This window comes from Petaurus breviceps, unplaced genomic scaffold (genome assembly GCF_028583685.1).
Source record: "Petaurus breviceps papuanus isolate PSGF00001 unplaced genomic scaffold, PetGlider_PUasm1.0 173, whole genome shotgun sequence".
Lineage (NCBI taxonomy): Eukaryota > Metazoa > Chordata > Mammalia > Diprotodontia > Petauridae > Petaurus > Petaurus breviceps.
Window position 1 is genome coordinate 12826544 of NW_027185759.1, and position 22069 is coordinate 12848612.

The window sequence follows — 22069 nt, forward strand, 5'->3', positions numbered from 1 at the left end:
AGAGAACCAATTCTCTCTGGGGTCAATCAGACCAATCTGGTATCCTCACACACACGACTGCTTTTCAAATGCTCATGGAAAGGTCTCATGATCCTCATAATTTTTATCTTTTCCAGGAATACTAATCTCACACAAACACATACACATGAGCTAAAAGGGGAAGAGGGGCAGGAGAAGATGGTATCAAAGCCAGGAAAGTTAGAAGCACCATCTCCCAACTTTGATCTGGCATTGTCTTGATCTTCTCACTGTCCTGCTTCTCCTGTGCTTGGCACATTATGATCTTTTCAATATCTTTTGTTGAAATTCTGGACCCAGAAAAGAATTTGAAATGCCAGATGTGAACTGATGAGGGGAGAGTAAAGAAGAAAAGAGGAACTGTCATCTCTATTTTTCTGCATTCATATTTTTTTCTTTTTACAACTTAAAATTCTAATAGGTTTTTTTTTTACTTTTGATGCATTGTTGGAGAAATGTCTAGTTAAGGTCCGAGATTTGCATGAAATGAAAAGGCGGCACACTTACCAAGAGGTTTACTAATTGGGGAGGACAAGTGAAGTAAGTAACAGGAACCTGGGCCAGGCATCTGGATACTGGGGGCAGCCTCAGGAGGAATAAAACACTAGCAAGGGGGTCATAGTCAGGAGCAGCGTTGAGCCATCATCCTCTATGAGGCCAGCCACGATTCCCCAGGAATCTTTTTACCCATTTTAGCTACAAATGACTGAGCCACCTGTGGAAGGGGGCTTTCCTGGGGCTTCTTGATGAGGCTAGGAATAGTTAAGTTCCATTTCAGTACCTGAAAGGGGGGCTTTCTGGAAGATCTAGAAATGGCTGAGCCCTCTCTAGGAATAGGTATAAGCTTGCTAAGATTATTTCTCTATACAAAATAAAAGGATTTATGGGGACCAGGAAGAGGATACAGGTAGGTGCCAGGGATACCTAACTTTAAAGTTCAAATGGTTTTTAAGATTCCTTATTAACTTATGTCAGAGTATGAGTCCTGATTTCTGCTGAGAAGAACTCAATATGGAAAGATTGCTCTTTCAGAAGACATAGAGGATGGACACCAGGGACACATAGCTTAGCAGAGTCAAAAGTTCAGGGTCTTCTAATAATTTTATATCACATTTATATTGAATTTGCAGGTCCCTTATATCCTCACATCTTTTTTTCTGCAAATAAAATGCTACCTAACCATGACTTTTCCATTTTGAACTTATGAAGTTGTTATTTTTTGAAATGTTTTAAAATTGTAATGGATCATTGTTATTTCTATGCAACTTGGGGCACCAGTAATGTTCTATTTCTAGTGCAGTTTGTATATTGAATTCTCAAGGATAGTTTGATATTTTGTATTTATAATATTGAGATTTGTTGGGGCAGCCAGGTGGCACAGTGAGTAAGAGCACCAGCCCCAGAGTCGGGATGACCTGGGATCGATACTTAGCACCACACCCAGAAATAACTGGCTGTATAACCTTGAGCAAGTTAATTAACCCCAATTGATTAAAAAAATAAAAAAAAATATTGAGATTTGTCATCTCTCAGTTTGTGAATGATAGTGAACTTCTGGTATACAATTGTGATCTTCCAATCAGCCAATTCTAGGTGGGCATCAAATCTATCCAGATTACAGTCATCTGTTGCACAGTTTCTCCCACTTTATTGCTTAATCTACATCAAATAAGTGGAGGATCCTTAAGGATAAACTTTTGATCGTTCCTAGTGGCAATTACTTGGTTCCGAGTTGCTAGTACAATTAACAAAGCAATGTGTCAATCATTTACTGAATGCTTATTTATCAATACTTTAGTTCATGGTACCTGTGCTGTAGGTGAACAGGACTTCCTCCTGAATGCACTTGGAGAGAGGGGGGGAGAGGGAGAGGGAAAGTAAGGGGGAGGAGGAGAAAGGCAGGGAAAGGGAGAGTAGTGAGAGAAGCGGGGAGAGAGAAGGGGGTAACGGAGTGGGAGAGGGAGAGAATGAACATATTCCAGTCTGGTAATTTTAAAGATGCAACCGGTTCTTTCCCACAGACAGTGGAAAGACACTATACCCATACATGGTAGGGGAATGCAGAATGCTTTCTGTCAACACCAGGACCCTGACATCTCCCACATGGGTGCCCCCATCTTAGATGATCTGAGCATATGAAAAGTCCAGTTACATGCCAATGTAATGAATTATTACTGCACTGTAAGAAATGATTAACATGATTAATAGAAAGTAGCATATAACCCATGAACTGATGTGAAATGAGGCAGGCAGAACCAGAAAAACAAAATACACAATGACTGCAGTAATCTAAATGGAAAGAATAACAACCAAAATTCAATGTTTCAAGATCATAACAAAGAAGAGATAAAGTCAAAGAAGAGATAAAGAGGTCAGGCTCTTGGGGGAGGGGCTTTCACATTCGATGTCACATATTTTGGATTTATTGATCAGTTGTACTACTTTTTTTCTCTTTTTCTTTCTTTAAAAATATTGTTATAGGGGATATGTGGAGAAATCTAATTGATTTTAAATCAAATTATATCAATTGTCTATTTTTTAAAGAAGATGTTATATAGATTCTAATTCCTATAAACATGTTTATCCATGTTTTCAGTGTGCCATTAATTTCCTGACATACACAGTTACAGCTTTTACCTTGACAGCTTTATGTCCCATGTGCCTTGCCTGGTAAAGACCAACATCATAATCATCACCACCACCACCACCACCACCACCACCACCATCATCATCTCATCATCATCTCTGAAGAGTCTCCTGCTAAACATCCATAATGGGGACTTTCCACCATTATTACTTTATTCTTTATGCTGTGCATTATATCTCAGATATGATAGACACTCAATAAATATTTTTAATCAAATTATACCATTCTGTTTCATAAATCAGGAAAGAGAATGCCCCCAAAAGAAAGCGGCTAGTCCATAGACACAGCACAGCTATCCAGAGGCACACCTCCCTTCTGAGCCCCAGATCAGTGGTCTCTACAGTACAATAGCTACTACCTAGAGAAGCCACTCCCATGTCAAGAACAAAACAGGATGGACAAGTGCCACTGAGATACAATTATGCCGAAAGTGACTCCAGCTGGATTTAGTCAGAAAATTGAGGCTCAAATCTTAGTTTTCTTATTTGCTACCTGAATGACCTTGTTTAAATATTTCTGGGTCTCAGTGTCTTCCTTTCTGAAATGAGAGAGCTGGTCTAAGCACTCTCCAAGATCCCTTTCAGCTCTAAATTAGTAATCCAAGAAGAGAAAAGGATTGAATTTAGAACCTGGGAGAGTGAGTGTGTAGTCTAAACCTTGACAAACCCATTTCTTAGGAAACTCTGAGAGAAGAAGATAAAGGTCAGGAGGAAGTACTCTTAAGTAAACACAATTCTACTTAACTGAAAGGAAATAGGAGGATCCAGGAGGTGGGACGGAGGTAGCTCAAGTCAAAAGGAACAAGTACTAACAAGGAAGATCCAAATTCTTCCCTGCAATTTTGAAGTTTCTCTTCTCAGTAAAGTTTCCCCAGCTTGTTTGTAAGTCCAGTTTCTTCTCTTCTGAATGGGCATGTATGCATGCTTGTATGTGGATTTTATTGTGTGTGTTTATGTCCGCATGTGTGTATACATGTAAATATATGTAAGTGCATTTCAGAGAGCAGGTACTTGCTTCCTCCATTGTCCTTCAGTTTCTGAAATATGGGACTCTTCAGAATGATCTCCAGCATATTTGGGATGTGAAAATAAGATGATAGCTTTTAGTTACTATTTCACAAGGAAAGCAGGAAAGCTGAAAGTGATAAAGCTTTCTGGCCCCTTAAAGAGGTTGGTCTGGGGGCAGGGGGTAGGGACTGAGTCTTTTTTTTTTAACTTGGGAGGATAAAGGGTGGGGGGAAGAAAAGAGGAACTAAGATTGCAAAATACAGTATTGTGTAATTACAGGGCCAGAGGAATCTCCATAAGACTTTCTATATGAGAAGGTTGTGTGGGAAGGTAAATGTCACAAAGCCCTGCAGCTGCTCCATGCTTTTCATTTGCATATAGTGATCTCTGTTTAGAGATCTTGGGACTAGTTCACTCTTCTGTTTATGTAGGACAAAGCAAGGAGTAGGACAGAAATAGAAAGTGCAAGGGAATGGTGAATTACAGAGAAACTGACTTCTCTAACTAAGATGAGAGAGAAAAGGCTAAGTCTTCTCCCCAAATCTGACTGCTTTGGTTCCTGTATGACTCCAGCCTTGTGTGCCATGTCTACAATCCTCTTTCTTCAAAGAGCCCCTTGCTGAAGAATGCCCTTCTCAGTCCAGGAGGTATGATTGAAAAGGACAAAGTCCAGGATCATGTTGTCTAGGAAATTTCATCCCCTTTGGCAGTGTAGTAGAGTGCTGGACTTGGAATGAGAAAAACCTGAATTCAAATCTGAAATCAGACACCTATCATTTGTGTGATCTTGAAGTAGTCACTTAAACTGTCTACCTTAGTTCCTTCATCTATAAAACTAGACTGATCATACCATCAGTCTCACAAGTTTATTTTGAGAATGAAATGAGATAATATTTGTAAGCCACATTGCAAAGTTTAAAGCATTATAAATTATTGTTAAGATTAGCATTACCTCCATCTAGGACACAGTGATTCAACAGCATTTCATTTGAGCTCTCTTTTTGAGCTCTTTGGCCAAGTGCATGAATCTCACATGTACTTTCTCAGCACACCTGACCACTGTCCCCAGGGACTTCATTTTCTTGGGCTAGGAAAATCCATTCTTGGAAACTCTGCTTTAGTCTATATGTGAAAACACGTGTCTCTCATGTGCTTTCGCCCAAAGCAGACATTACCAACTACTGGAGAGAAGGGAATGGGGAAAAAGAAAGGGGAAGAATCTAAAGCAACTGAGACCCAGAGCGGGCAAGTGACTGACTCAGGAAAAATGGCAAAATTGAACCCTTGTTCATTGACTGCAATGTCACAGACTTTTCCACCTTAATTATCTATATGATTTTTCCAGAGTAATTACAGTTCTGTTTGTCAACCCAGTGAGAATCCAGTAGACAAATATAGTCTTCCCATCACAAGTATTGTTACGATATAACAGGTAACCAGTAAAGAAGCGTAAAACCTTCATCTTTGTGGGTTAAAACTTTAAATAAGTGCTTTAGCACCCTTGGAAGAATCACACTTTAAAAATAGAGATGACAAATGGCTTCTTAATGCATCCAGTTGACCCAGAAAGGACTTGAAGTTTTAATGGGTCAAATGAGTTAATGTAAATGAGATGAGACATGAGCATTTTGCAAATCTTAAAATGATATGTAAAGCTAGCTGTCATTATTATCACCAACAACAACAATATTTAGAGTCATCTGTTGAAACAGTAAAGTTTCTTGCAGGGGGGGGGGCATAGCTAAAAGGCACAGTAGATAGAGTGTGGGGTCTAGAATCAGGAAAACCTGATTTCAAATCTGGTCAGTGTGACTCTGGGAAAATCACTTACCCTTGTTTGCCTCAGTTTCCTCATTTGTAAAATGAATTGGAGAAGGAAATGGCAAACCACTCCAGTATCTTTGCCAAGAAAACCCCAATTTGGATCATAGAGACAAACACCACTAAATAAACACAACAATAAATTTTCTTTTAAAGACTTCATGAAGTGATTTTACATTATTAAAAAAATTAACATAACAAACGCCTCTTCGATGTGATCTCTTCTCTTCTCCTTATTTCCTTCCAAGTTCAGCTCAAGTGCCCCCTTCTGCATGATGGCTTCCCTGACCTCTCTAGCTGTTGATGTCCCCCCTTCATTGATCATTGGTTCTGAATAAATTGTAAACACACTCATATTCATGGCAGAAGGTAAGCTTGAAGACAAGGCCTTTTTCATTTTCATCCTTGTGTCCCCAGTGCCTAGCATGGTTCTCAGCACATAGTAGGTACATAATAAATGTTTGCTGAATTGAATTGTCCTAAGCTGAAAGGCACCATCTTAGCTTAGAAGTTTAGAGCCAGCTGGTTGGCTACTTAATGATGAACTTTTGTTTTCTTGCTTTGGTGACCATGAAATATTACAATACAAAATATCTGCAGTTCCATAGTGCCTCTTTCTGCTTTCAAAGTGATCATGATGGAATGGCTGGAAGGGGTTCAAAGGGAATGATGGTCATGAAGCTCTGAGATGACTGAAATTGTTGCTATGCTCAATGTCTAGTGACAAAATAGGCAAAAGACTACTTGGGAAACTGATCTCTATTTACACTCTGGTAATATGGGAAAGAAGAAGACATAATGAAGGTGCAGCTCAGATTGGAGCACGGGGCACTATTGGCAAAGAAAGGGAACTCCTGAGTTAGTTTACAATGAGCCCCAAAGCAATGGGAGATCTCCTTTCATGACCACTAGCTATTTTGACTCCAGCACTCCCAGTGAGCCATCCTGTGGAAGAGATGTGAAGGCCAGTGCCCACTCTTCATTGAATCTGTTCAATAGGATCATAGACTTTACATGAAATTAAAACTTTCATCTCTTCAATTTTCAAATGTAATACAATCAACATTTCTTAAACATTTGCTATATTCCAGGCACTGTGCTAAGTACTGGGGCTACAAAAAAGGGAAAAAAAAAGACAATCCCTGTCCTCAAGGAGTTTACAATTTAATGGGGGAAGACAATACACAAAAGGAATGTGAAAATTGGGATCAGAGTGTACTGGGTGGTGGGGGGGGGGGGGGGAACAAGATGATGACGGAGTGGCAACCAAGCAATATGACTGTTGGGAAAGGAAAGCCTAACTGGACTTCTGAGTTTTCTTTCAAAGGAAGTTTTGGGGGACGTTCATTTATCTACCCTCCAATACTCCAATCAGAAGGTCAGGGGCATTTTCACTATTTGGCCTCTGGGGCCAAGAAGAACAAATCTAATCCCTCTTCTCCATGAATATTCCATATGCAAATATCCAAGGTCAACATTCTCAGAAAATCGTCTTTAGTTTAAATGTTCTATGCTTCCTCCTTCCCTCGTGTGCAAAACACAAAGCTGAGGCCCATCTCCAATCTGATTGCTCTTCTCTGGCCATTCTCCAGCTTCTCAATGGTCTCTCTGGGATATGGTCTTCACAGTTTCACAGAACTGCAGGATTTCACTTGTGGAAAGATCACAGTAGCCAACTAGCGCAACACTTAAAGAAAAGGAATCTCATCTATGATCTACATGGGTGGTTGTATGGTCTTTGCATACAGGGAATACCAATGAGAGGGAAACTCATTACCTGTAAAATCAATCAATCAATAAACATTGACTGAGTGCCTGTTGTATGCCAGGCCCAATTATAAGCACTGAGTATAGAAAAAAGAGGCAAAAGACCTTCGCTGCCCTCAAGGAGCTCACAGTTTAATGCGCGAGACAACAGACTAATATATACAAGCAGGTTATTTAATGGATAAATAAGAAATAGTTAACAGAGAAAAGGGACTGGAATTGAGAGGGGTTGGAGAGGGTTTCCTATAAAAAGCTGAATTTTTTTCTCTAAAATATGAGGCAAGATTCTCAACTAAAAGGGTGGGTTGAGGGAGAACCATGGGAGATTTGAGAAAGGATGAAAAGGTTTGGAAGAACTGCTATGGAGACTGTGATATTGAGTGATAAGGCAGGTACAGAATGATTTTCTACCAGTTGAGGTTATGTGACACACATCTGTAATGGCACCAATCACAATGGTTGCATGATCTTCTTACCTTCACATCTTCACTCCACATTAATTATATGTATAGAAGTGAAGGCAGACCAGTTTGCCTTTGGGTAGCTCCAATAGTTAGGAACTGTTTTCCTCCATTTTTGTTTTGGGAAATCTATCAATTACTCATATTATATCTCTGAGCCAGACTTAATCTCTTTGAGTCTGTTTCCTTATTTTTAAAATAGGACTCATAAGATTTACAGCACTTATTTTATAGGATTGTGGAATCAGATAAGATAATATGGCAAAGCACTTTGTAAGCCTTAAAGTACTGTATCAACTCCAAAACTCTAACAGAGTTTTTTCATCTGGGTTGGGGCTACACAGTATGGAAGGTTGCTTTGTATTTTTCCTTGTTGCATGAGATACTAAAGAATTCACCAACAAGAAAACAGCCTGCTACTTGTGAGTCTTTCTGAACTCAAACTCATGCTTGGACAGTAGATAGCATCTGCTACTGAGACCATGTTGCCTTGGTAAGTGGTGCCTATTCTTATTAACTATTTTCTCAATTTCTACATTGTAGGAATTAGAGCATGGACTCTACTAACAAACCACAGAGTTTTGGAATGGGCTACACATACTTGTTCACATCTACAATTTATGTGGTGCCAAGACAATTTTTAAGACCATGACACTCAATGATGGCATTGTCTCATGGGAAAATATATTGCACTTCCCTAAAACATCTGTTTGGGTAATGTTTCCAGGAACATTGTAGCAAAATGGAAGAAGGATGCAGGACATGAAAACAAAAGAGTGACACACATGAATGAAAACCAAACAAAACAGGAAGTAAAGAGACATTTGGCCCTATGCAGACCAAGTATTTGAAGGATGATTGGGACTCTTTATTATTCTCTCAATATTTTGGGAGGAAGTACTTTTGTAGAAGTGTAGAACTTTTCAATTCAATTCAATGAGATAAGCACTTATTTTTTGTAATTAAAAAAAATTTTAAGCTCAAATACAAAATATGAAAAGAAAAAACATTGCCATGTACACAGAAGAACATAGGAAAGGATTCAATATAGAACAATAAATTTCCATTTCAAGAAAACCTATATTACAAATACATCTTGTTTTCAAAGCTTCCCAGCTTTTCTTTCTTTCCTTGTTGATTTTCTTTTGTTCTTAGCTATGCACTTTTAACTTTATTTTTCCCCTCCATCCACCCGCTACCCTAAAGAAGGCTAAAATTAAGTGTGGAGAGATATACATACATATAAATATATATGCATATATACATATATACACATATGCATACATACACACATACATAAATACATAGGTATCAATAAACATAAGCATATATAAACATATATGTAAGACTGTGCTATGTTTATTTCCTCTTATCATCTGTTTCTCTGAAGATCAGTAACATCTTCCTTCATAAATACAAGCCTTTCCATGCTTTTCCAAATCAGCCATCTCATCCTTTCTTGAACCACAGCAATATTCTAATGCATCTGAGAGATTATCTATGAAAGTTTTCCCCCAATCAATTTTCTACATTCCTTCTATTCTTAGCTACATAGGTTTTATTTATGCAATATAATTTAATTTACAATAATCAAAATTTTTCTTTTTATATTTTAACAATGACAGCCATATCCAGAGAAAGAATTATGGAGTCAGAATGTAGAAAAAAAGCAGACAATTTTCTTTTTTGTTTTGTTTCATTTTTTTTCTTTCTAATTATTCGTCCCATTTATAATTCTTCTATGCAACATGACGAATGTGCAAATGTGTTTAATAGTAATATATATATATGGAAAGTCCAGATCAGATTGCAAGCCACCTTGGGGAGAAAAGGGGAAGGAAGGAGAGAAAATTTAAGGCTTATGGAGGTGAATGTTGGAAACTAAAAATAAATAATTTAATTTTAAAAATTATATTGGCTTTACCTACCCATGAACAATAAATATCAATTCAGTTATTTAGATCTCAGATTACATAAAAAACTATTTTTTATTTATTTTCATATTGTTCCTGTATCTGTTTTTGCAGGTATGCACTCAGGTATTTGATACTGCCTATGTATTTTAAATGGTCTAAAACAATATTGAATAATATTGCTGACACAGTATAATTCCTCTGTTTTTTTCACTTTTGATTAAATCTTTTTTAACTTTATCTGACATTATGTTTGCTATCCCTGTTTCTTTTACATGATAACTTTTATTCCTGTCCTTCATTTTATCTTTGTATCTCATTTTAATAATGTTAATAAAGTTTCCTGAACATATTATTGAATTCAATAAACTATTATTCAATTCAATTTATTTTTTAATCTGTAATCCCTTTCGGTATTATGGGTAAATTTGTCCCATTCATATTCTAAGCTACAATTACTTGCCATGTATCTTCCTCCTTGCTCAATATCCTTCTCACCCTATTTACCCTATCCCATCTCACTCCTCTACTTTACTTCTATCAGCTACTTTGCCCTCCTCTTCCTTAGCCTACTCACTTCTCTGAGTTCTTCCCTTATCCTCTTTCCAGACCCTATCCCTTTGCCCTCTTATTTCTTTCCAATTTTAGAAGACCTTTTCTATCCTTCTAAATATATATGTTGTTTGCTCTTTAAACCATTCCTGATGAGAGTAAAGTTACAGCACTATACCCCCACCACTAGCTTCTGTATCATTTTTTTCCTTTTATGCCTGATTTGTATGAGATAATTACTCCTTTGTATCTCTCCCTATGTAGTCTCATTTTGTTTTTAGGATCACCCCATCATACTCAGTTCAGCCCATGTCTTTATTTAAAACTACACAAATAATTATGACAATAATAAGAGTACTGTGAATATTTTCACATATACAAAGTAAACAATTTGACCTTATTAAGTCCCTTATATTTGTTCTGTAATGTTTGCTTTCTATTTCTTCTGGATGTTATATGTTGAATTTTCCCTTAAGTTCTGGGGGTTTTGTCACAAAAACCTGAAAGTCTTTGAGTTCATTAAATATCCATTTTTTTCCATTCAGTATTATACTTAATTTTTGCTGGGTAATTCACCCTTGGTCATAACCCCCAGCTCTTTTGCTCTACAGAATATAGTATTCTAAGACCTATGGTCCTTCAATGTAATAACTGCTAGGTCATTTAAATAGTTTTTTTTTCTTGTTGCTTCCAATATTTTCTCCTTAACCTGGGAGCTTTGAAATTTGGCTATTATATTCCTGTAAGTTTTCCTCCTGAGATTTCTTTCATGTGGTGATTGGTGGATTTTTTTTTTCTATTTCTACTTTGCCTTCTTGTTCTAGAATGTCAGGGCAATTTTCCTTGATAATTTCTTCTGATATTATATCAAGATTCTTTTTCTTATCATAATTTTTAGCTGGTCTGATTATTCTTATGTGACAAATACTTATTAAGTGCCTACTGTGAGCCTTCATTTTGCTGGAGTAGATTCTAGTTTATCTCTGTTAAATATAATGATAGCTCTTGGTTTTAGGTATGTACTACTTATCATTTTAAGGAAAGGTCTATTTATTCCTAAGTTTTCTAGTATTTTCGATTTTTCTAGTATTAGGATAGGATTTCTATAAGAGGTGCAAACTCATCTAACCATCAAATACTACTTAAGAGAGTTAGCCACAGGTTTGTAGGGAAAAATCGACACCTGATGGTCAGCTTTGAGACATTTCTCCCTGGTTTATTAGTCATTTTTAACTTAATCTTGGGGTTACCCAACCACTGAGTTAACTTAATCCCTAAACACAGTGTATGTGACTGTGCAGGAAGACAGTATGGAAACCATTTTCTACTTTCGTGAACACTGACAATTATTTTTAATTGTGACATTTAATCAAGATTCTTTAAATTTCATCATTAAGATGTCTCTTACATATTCATGGTTTTCCTTACTGTCCAATCCCAAGTTCTCTTCTCTATGTTAAAACATCCACAACGATGACAAACTAATTGTATTTTAGATTTGGGAGCTGAGAGTGTCACCATTTACCTCTCTAGCAAAATAATTCCTTGCTCCAGCTAGACTCCTCTGAATTTGAGATTCCCATCTCTCAGTAAAATCATACTAATCCACTCATTAGAACAGACCTAACTCAATGTATTTCCAAGTACTTTTAAGATAATGATGGGTTTGGGAAGCACATAAATTACTAGGCTCAGCCTTTTCTAGAATCAGCCCATGACTGGGCAAAGTTGGCAGTTGGATACCAGGATAAATTTGGCCCGAGGCTGTCTTGGATGCTGGTGAGCCGCCTCAGGTTCAGGAGAACAGGGTGTAAACCTCAAGAGTCTGGAGATTAGCTCTAATCCTCTTTGCCTATCTGCCTGCTGTCTTTTCCCACAGATTTTTTTCTGGTTTTTAAAATTGCCTTGTTGATCATTCAGTTTAAATTTTTTTTTTTCTGAAAACAAACCTGTCCCCTTCCTCTTGTAGATTTTTTTTGTTAATAACTTGGCCAACTCAATTCAATCCAATAAAAGCACTTAGAAAGTGCCCATTCTGAGCAAGCATGGTGCCATGTGTTGGGGATGAAAGAGAAAAATGAAATAGCCTTACCTTCAAAGAGTTTACATTCTATCGGGTAAAATAAAATATGCACAGGGAAATAAGTTAAAAAAAAAAAAAAGAAGAACCTGGATCTGCCGTTTCACCAACATAAAAAACTACAGGTGAGAATCTTACCAGGTCAGCAACTGATACACATCTTACATTCTTAGAGACTTGTCTGGGGAACCAGGAGGTATAGAGCTTTGCCTGGAGACACCTCACTGACAAAAACTAGATCTTGAACCCAACTTTTCCTCAAACTGATGCTGGTTTTCAAAGAGCAGGTGCTGATCAAAAGTTGATTGAATTGATTTAAAGGAAAACATCCCCCCCCACCACCCCCACCATTTTCACAGATTCTTGAGAGGGGATGAGCCTACATGTATCTCTGATCTATAACAATTTCTCAGTAGGTATGTGAGTTGTCTTTACCCCATCCTATACAATCCCCAATATATGATCAGTCTGATTTTCATTAAAATAGTTCCCAAAAGATACCATTCGAAAAAGGCAAATTGTTGGTGAAAAAGAGTGACTTCCCTAGAGGAACTGATTCTGGTGTGAGGATAGCAATTTTGAGTTCTTATTTTTAAATCTGTGGTTGAAATGTACACATTCCAATGCTTTTCTTTATTGTGGTTTTTGCCACCATCCATTTGCTCTTTATGATGCAATGTGTTTTTGAATTGTAGTCCTAGTCCTGAACTGTTGCTTTGGAGTTTGATTAAAATAAAAGTTATTGTGCCTAAGCAGGTGATTAAAAGTCATCCATAATTTTTATTTGAAAACTATAATTAGGATGTGAAATTTCACAATGAATATCTGCAACCATTTTAATATTTTAACTAAATTAGGGAAAACATACCAAAGTTTATGGAAGTAAAAATTAGATTTAGAGAAAGACCAAAATTCAGGCTTTATAGTTTCAAGACTACAAAAACAGAAGAACTGTGGAGGAGTTTTGAAGATGACTGCAACTCTGCAATAACCACTTAAGATCCCCCTTTTCCTAGCTTCCTTAATACTGTTAATATCACTGTTATCCTTCCAGTAACCCAAGAGCAAAATGTCAGCCATCTTCTATTCTGACACTCTCTTATAGTGTTCTAGCTGATGGAAGACCACATGGGTATGGTAGTCAGAACACTTTACCTTCCTTGGACACAGTTTATCCATACACAAAAATAGGACATTGAATTAAATGATCATTAAGATGTTTAACAGCTCTAAATTCTACTATGACTGAATCTGAGAGAGGGATGACATTTCAGAGACCATTTAGGTCAAGCCTGTACCTGACCAGGAATTCCCTCTCCAAATCCCTGACAAGTCATCTCTCTTCCTTTACTTGATCCCCTCTTGTGAAAGGAAGCTTACTACCTCCAAAAGTATATCACTAGGCTAATCATGGGATAAGAAGTTTACAGCTGTTGCCTATACAACTTTCATGGCTTTATAATCTCATTCCTCTTCTACTGTCACACTATCTCCTTCCCAATGTTTCCTCATTGCTTCTCCCTTAAACTATTATAAAAACCTTCCTCTTCCTCTTACAGTCTATATTCTGACCAAAGCAGACGAGTTACTGATCTTTGAGCCTGGTCTCTATCTCCCACTTCTACATAGCCATAAAGTCCATTTTGATGCTTCCTCCTTTCTCTACTTATCAAAATACTTTTCTTCATTCTAGGTCTTGCTCAGATACAACTTTATATGGCCTTCCATGAGACCCTTTTCTGAAAGGGAGGTATCCCTCATCAAATGTTCCGGACTACTTTGTAGCCCTCCTTTGCCCTTGTCCTGCTCCATTTTGTATCCCTTGGTGTAATGGGAATGCAAATTTGGAAGATCTTCCCTGCCCCTAGGCTAAAGTGCACCTGAAGCCTGGCATGGGAGGCTTGTTTTTCATTAAATAATTCTTGATTGGCCAGTGAGTCAATACGTTTATTACATTCTCTGAGCCAGGAGAAGGCTATATAAGCCCTGATGTGTAGCTTTGTTTTGGGGGCTCACTTTGAGGAGTGTTCTGTGATTTGATATGGATTCTGGGAAGCCATTGTCCGGAGCCGCCCCCCCCCCCTTTGAAAAACCCAGATGTTGATTTGGTATGGATGTAATGGTTGGACAGTTTGGAAATCTGTCTACTTGATCTGTTTCTGTCTTGATAATTCTGCCTGTATACTTTGAAGTTCGGGGTGCTGAACTTTTTCCCCTGAACAAGGTAAATGATATATGTCTGACTGATTAAAGTAAGCTTGTTAACCCATTTTGAGTTGCTTTCCTTTAACAAAGCAGATCTAAGAACCTGTATGGGCAGCAAACCCTGAGGACGTGCTTGGGGTGCTTGCTGCTACACTTGGTCACACATGAAAACATTTCCTTGAGTATCAGACTCTCGAGAGCAAGAGATATTCTATATTCCACCTTAGATCCCTAGAGTTCATCACTTTCTTACATATACAGTGGTACTTATGAATCATTATTTAATTGAATAAAGTACTTATCATAACTTTTATTAGAAAATTCTTAGCACCCTTTTGCTATTTTTTTCCATTAGGTAAAGATATAGGAATTAAACAAGCAAGAAGAGAATCTTTTAACTAAAATCTGCTTAAATTTTGCAAAATTAGACAGTTCCTCAATCTTTTCTTTGCTTTTATTGGTGACAAATGTTCTTTAAATATGATTGAGATTAATTACTCTTTATATAAACTTTTCCTCATAGAACCTAGTTTGTGGTTTTAGGTCCTATTTTAGTAATCCTTTTATTTCTTATCTATATGTGTGCAACGAAGATAACATAACAGAATCAAAGTCCTATGCATTAGTCATGTGATCATTAATAAATAAATTTCCTTTGAAATACCTCCCAATTATGCTGAATCAGTTGTATTAAATATCACTTATAAAGTACTGGAGAATTCTTGAGTATATAGTTATAGTGAATTTAAATGGAATGGTTGGTCTCAATCTTCTTTACCATTAAGCTTTTTTTCCCGAACATTTATGTGAAGTCTAAAGAAACTATTTCCATGACACTTGAGTGTGGATTCCTTAGCTAAATATAATCCCAAACCCTTACAACAGTTAGAAGTTAGAATGAAGGGGAGGCCAGGTAGCACAGTGAGAAAGAGAACCGGCCCCAGAGTCAGGATAACCTGGGATCGAATCCGAGCTCAAACATTTAGTACCCACCCAGAAACACCTGGCCGTGTAACCTTGAGCAAGTTACTTAACCCCAATTGCTTTGGGGCAGCCAGGTAGTGAAGTGAGTAAGATCACTGGCCCCAAAGTCTGGATGACCTGGGATTGAATCCGGGCTCAGATACTTAGCACCACACCCAGAAATAACTGGCCGTGTAACCTTGAGCAAGTTACTTAACCCCAATTGCTTTAGAAAACAAAAGAAGTTAGAATAAAAAAAGAAGAATTTAACTGGAAGTACATTTGGATCTCACAGGGTTTATAAATCTGGATCCTCAAATCTGTAAATTTAAAAAATCAAGTTTTTCAAGGATCTTGATTGATGCTGTCTAAGCTTACAGACCCTTATTTGTAAAATAAAATGAGTATGTATTAATCAGAAAAGAAAGGTATATCAAGAATTCAAAATGGTATCACTAGCTTGCACAGAGTGGTTTCTCCTGATGTAAAGTCATTCATCCTGCCTACATTTATTAAGTTCTTACTGTATGTTATTAATTCAATTTAAGCCAACAAACATTTATAAAGCACCCACTATATTCAAGACCTTGTATCAGATTCTGGCAATATAAACATAAAACTCTGTTAGGACTTTCAATAATTTAGTCGTAACAATGGTAGTTATATTTCAAGAAAAAGAGTTTAGGTACAGGTAGTATGTATATGTGTGTATATAATGATATATGTAATATATTTCATACATTATATGTATATACAATATGTTCATAAGCAATAATTTCATAGAAATAGGATAAATGCTAACCTTAATAAAAAAATACCCTTGTATTCACAGATTAGTTATATAGAGAGTAGTAAGAGCTATAATTGTACATGGAAACAGTATGCTATCGTTAGCAAGCCTCTACTGCATAGAGGAAGGCTACAGATCTTTACACTTTATCAAACTTAGCTGTAGTCCTTAATTGAGAAACTATATTCAGGGCTACCCTGCTATTAAGTCCTCCATTCACTGCTAGGGAGAGGAATTGCTATAGGAAGTTAGACTTTGATCCTCAGGGAAGGCCTGAAAGTTCTTCCAGTCCATGACCAGAAGGATCTTCTCCACAGTCAGGATATGAAAGAAGATAAATGAAGATCACATCTACTCTTATTCACCTCCTTCCTTCTTTATAGTCTCATCTCCCTTATTTCAACATCTGATTTATGATCAGAAACCCATTTTAATCCTTAGCTTTTATTATTACTTCTCTCTCATGATGTGGATCTATTTCTTCAAAAAGAAAAGAACTAAAAGATATTATGATGAAGAAACTACTTTTGAGAGCCCACCCTAAAGATATCCTCTCCCCATACTCACCATTATACTGCTCTGTTCTGTTAGATTGCAAGGGCTGAGCTGATTGGAGTAAACCTAAAAGGCTGATGATGTCTGTTTCATTTTTCCATAGCAATAAATCACAGTCTTGCCTCTCTACGTTAGTTTCAAAGATTATTTTCATTCTGAAGTAAAAGTATGCACCAAATTCTAGAGATATAATGCTTATAAAATTGGCAATTAATGAACAATCAAAATTATCTTTAATGCTTCATGCAAAATATTTAAAAATTTTACTGAGTGGCATAAACATGGCAAGTTATTTTTCAAGTTAATTTTTGTATACTTCCAAATGTAAAAGAGGAATTAAAATTGGTGGAAGGGTATAATGACATTTAGACTGACTTGACTTACTACTGATTCCCTCAGTCATTGATTAAATAAAAAACAAAACAGATAGACTTATACAAAATAATGAACAGTGAAATGAGCAAAAACAAGAAAACATTGTATATAGCAACAGTAAAATTGTTTTAAGAACAACTTTGAGTGACTAAGTGATTTTGACTATTATAAATACCCAAACTAACTACAAAGGACCTGTGAAGGAAGATGCAATCTATATCCAGAGAAAGAAAGAAAGGTACAGAATGATTTTACACACACACACACACACACACATACACACACACACACACACACACACAGAGTTTATCAAATGGTAGTTATCTCCAGGGCAGAAAAAAGAGAAGTTACATGATAGCTTTATTATATATTTAAAAGGAATAGCAAGTTGTACATAATATACTTTCAGTTTCATGTACAACCTTTTAAAAATTTCTATGTGAGGGGACAGAGCCAAGATGGCAGCATAGAAGCAGGAAAACTCTGTGTTCTTCCCCCATAACCACCTCAAATAGCTATAAAAAATGACTCTAAACAAACTTTAGGGCTAAAGAACCTACAAAGTGACACAGAGAAACAAATCCCCCACTGAAGGCAGACAGGAAAAGTCCGTTGCAGTGCACAGGGAGCAGAGCCCAGCCCATGTGAGACCAATTTTAGCCCCAGGGCAGCCCTGACCAGCCACAGCTGGAGGGACTTCAAGAGAGTGGATCAATAGAAACTGTGGGAGTTTTCGGAATTATCAAGCCACAAATGCCAAAGACAAAGTGAAAGGTCAGTGTGGACTTTGGGAAAAAAAGGGGTCTGGGAGTGTGGTCTGGGCCCTGCCCCTGAAGGGAAAAGCAGCTGAATTGCAAGAGCTCCTGGTCAGCACATTGTTAGGGGACCAAGCAACCATTCTGGGGGGTAATAGCTTTTGCTTTAACTTGCTTGGATCTGGATTGCTATCTAGGGTGGAGGTCCTGATGTGTATGACCAGGTGCCAGAGCCAGTGGAGGAGTCAGAGAAGGTACCCAACTATTAGCTCCAGCAGCTATGAAAACCCCAGCGATTTGGGACAAAACTCTCCTCTCCAGAAGCAGAGTGTTACTGTGACAAAAAGCTCAAAAGTCAAGTAATTGAGTGACAACATCAGCAAGCAGAGGAAGCAAAGCAAGCAAAGCAATCCGACTATAGATTCCTATTTTGGGGACAAAAAGAATCAAAGCATGCAAGAGGAGGAAGAAAATGAAGTCAGAACTCCTGTACCAAAAGCTTCCAAGAAAATATATGAATTGGTTACAGACCGTGTAGGAGCTCAAGAAGGATTTTGAAAATCAAGAGAAGTGGAGGAAAAATTGGGAAGGGAAATGAAAATGATGAAAGAAAACAATGAAAAGCAAGTCAACAACTTGACTGAAGAAAACAATATGTTAAAAAAAATAGATTAACTCAAATGGCAAAAGAGACCCAAAAAGTCAATGAGGAGAAGAATGCCTCAAAAAGCTGAATTTCCCTGATGGAAAAAGAATATGAAAAACTCACTGAAGAGAATAATTCCTTCAGAATTGGACTGCAGCAAATAAAAGCTAGTGATTTTATGAGAAATCAAGATGCTATTAAAAAGATGCAAACAAATGAAAAAATAGAAAGCAATGTGAAATATCTCATGGGAAAAACTACTGGCCTGGAAAATAGATCCAGGAGAGAAAATTCAAAAATTATTGGATGTAGCAGCAAGCACCCCAAGAGTCCTCAGGGTTTGCCACCACCACAGGTTCTTGGATCTGCTTTGTTAAAGGAAAGCAACTCAAAATGGGTTAACAAGCTTACTTTAATCAGTCAGACATATATCGTTTACCTTGTTCAGGGGAAAAAGGTCAGCACCCCAAACTTCAAAATATACAGACAGAATTATCAAGACATTAACAGATCAAGTAGACAGCTTTCCAAACTGTCCAACCATTACATCCATACCCAGTCAACATCTGGGTTTCCACATCTGGGTTTTTCAAAGCCGGGGGACTCTCAACAACGGCTTCCCAAAATTCAGATCAAATCACAGAACACTTCTCAAAGTGAGTCCCAAAACAAAGCTACACATCAGGGCTTATATAGCCTTCTCCTGGCTCACAGAATGTAACAACCTTATTGACTCACTGGCCAATCAAGAAGTATCTACTGAAAAACAAGCCTCCCACCCCAGGCTTCAGGTGCACTTTAGCCTAGGGGCAGGGAAGATCTTTAAAATTTACATTCACATTACATTGGACTACCTGAAAGCCATGACCAAAGTAAGAACCTAGAAATCATTCTCCAGGAAGTTCTCAAAGAAAACTACCCTGATGTTTTAGAAGCAGAGGGCAAAATAGAGGTTGAAAGAATCCACTGATCACCTCTTGAAAAAGATCCCAAAAAGAAAACTCCTAGGAATATTATAGCCAGGTTCTGGAGTTCCCAGATCAAGGAGAAAATATTACAAGCAGCCAAGAAGAAATAATTTGAATATTGTGGAAACACGATCAGGAGAACACATGATCTGGCAGCTTCTATGATGAGGGATCGAAGGGCTGGGAATATGATATTCCAGAGGTCAAAGCAGCTGGGATTAAAACCAAGAATCACCTACCCAGCAAAACTGGGTATCATATTTCAGGGGAAAATATGGTCATTCAATGAAATAGAGGACTTTCAAGCATTCTTGATGAAAAAAACAGAGTTGAATAGAAAATCTGGCATTCAGATACAAGAAGCAAGAGAAGCATGAGAAGGTAAACAGGGAAAAGAAATCATAAGGAACTTATCGAAGTTGAACTATTTACATTCCTAAGTGAAAAAACTATCATTGTAACTTATAAAACTTTTCTTAATATGAGAATAGTTGAAGGGAATATAAATGTATGTGTATACATACATATATGTCTATATAGGAGTGTGTATGAATACAAACGTGAGTGTGTGTATATATGTGTACAAGTATACATAGACAGAGGGCAAGGGATCAATTGAATAAGAACAGATGATACTTAAAAGGTGAAATTGAGAGGTGAGAGAGGAATATAATGAGATGAGATAGGGAGAGACAGAATAGGGTATATGTATATTCTTCTCATATAGAAGAGGCAAGGGAAAACTGTTACAATGGAGGGGAAGAACAGGAAGGCAAAAGGGAATGGATCAACTTTACTCATTGAATTTGGCTTAGGAAGGGAATGAGAGGGGGGATGATGGAGGAGATGGCGGGTTGGGGGAAAGGGAAGTTAGAAGTACACACTTTTGAAAAGGGACAGGGACAAAGTAGAAAATAGAACAAGTGGGTGGTGGGATAAGATGGAGGGATATATAGTCAGTCAGTCTTTCACAATATATCCACTCTGAGGGGTGGCCAGGTGGCTCAGCGAGTAAGAGCACCAGCTCCAGTGTTGAGATGACCTGGGGATCAAATCTGGGCTCAGATATTTAGCACCACACCCAGAAATAACTGGCTGTGTAACCTTGAGCAAGTTACTTAACCCCGATTGCTTAAAAAAAACAAAAACAATATATCCACTCTGGAAATGTTTTGCACAGCTATACATGTAAAGCCTATATGGAATTACTTATCTTCCCAGTAAGAGTGGGTGATGAGGGAGGAAAGGAAACAATCTGGAATTCAAAGTTTTAAAATTAAAAAAAAATATATACATATATATATATATATATACATACATATTTACTTGCAACTTGGAAATAAGATATACAGACACTGGGGTATAGAGATCCATTTTGTCCTACTGGAAAGTCAGAGAGGGGATGGGAGAGGATATAGAAGAGAGCAAATTGGGGGCGAGGGTACACAGTGGGATCACTGTTTTGGGGTGTTGGGTAGGGGAAAGACGGGGAGAAAATTTTTTTTTGCTTTTTGGAGGGCAATTGGTGTTAAGTGACTTGCCCAAGGTCACACGGCTAATTTTTGTGCTAAAAGTCTGAGGCCAGATTTGAACTCGGGTCCTCCTGACTCCAGGGCTGGTGCTCTATTCACTGCGCCACCTAGCTGCCCCTTGGGGAGAAAATTTGTAACTCAAAATCTTGTGGAAATGAATGATGTAAACTAAAAATAAACATAAAATTTAATCTAAAAAAAAAAGAAAGATGCAAAAAACTAAATGGTAATACACTTTGATTTTTAATTTGAGTGGAGGGACTTGAAATAAATGTTTGACAATCCTTAAAAAAAAAATTCTATGGGGACAGCTAGGTGGCACAGTGAGTAACAATGCTGGCCCTGGAGTCGGGAGGACCTGGGATAGGTTCCGGCCTCAGATACTTAACACCTACACAAAATAAAACTGGCCGTATAATCTTGAGCAAGTTACTTAACCCTAATTGCTTTAAAAACAAAATTCTATGCCATGGAAATGTCTGTCTTATTTCATAAATTAAAAATAAAGTAACATTTAAAAATAAAGTAAATGTAATACTTCTGTAAATGAAAAAATAAAAAAAAACAAAACCATTTAAAAGAAAAAATCATTTTTGTACAAATGGTACAATCCAGTGATTTTAAAAGTTCCATTATGTTGTTGCTGATGTAGAAATATTTACCCCTTCTTCCTTCTCCCATTAAAGCTGTCTAATAGACAGTGAGAACAATGAATAGTGTTTGCCTAAAAACACATACGGCAGATAGTAAGGTTGGCACACTGGGAAAAAGAAAAAGATGTGGGGAGATGGGAACGGTTTTCCCAGGGAACTGAGCAGGCCTCATGTTTCCCTGGGAAACTGATAAAAATACATATTTGAAAAACTTTGGCCATTAGCTCTTACTTTGAAAACTTCATGGGTTGTGTGGAGAGGAGAACTTAGAAAAGAAAGAGGAGGAGGAGGAGGAGGAAAGGGAGAGAGAGAGTCAGAGAGAGAGACAGAGACAGAGAGAGACAGAGAAACAGAGACAGAG

General features: G+C 37.4%; 2 long non-coding RNA genes across 3 annotated transcripts in view; one reads left to right on the forward strand and one right to left on the reverse strand.

Moving 5' to 3' along the window:
- The window catches only part of LOC138157700 (uncharacterized), a 71955-nt gene that overhangs the window by 26306 nt on the left and 23580 nt on the right, over nt 1-22069 (reverse strand). The gene's annotated exons all lie outside the window — the stretch shown is intronic.
- Nucleotides 3097-8708, forward strand: LOC138157842 (uncharacterized). Its single transcript, XR_011167475.1, has 3 exons — nt 3097-3546; nt 5742-5862; nt 8265-8708. It is a non-coding gene; the product is annotated as an uncharacterized lncRNA (long non-coding RNA).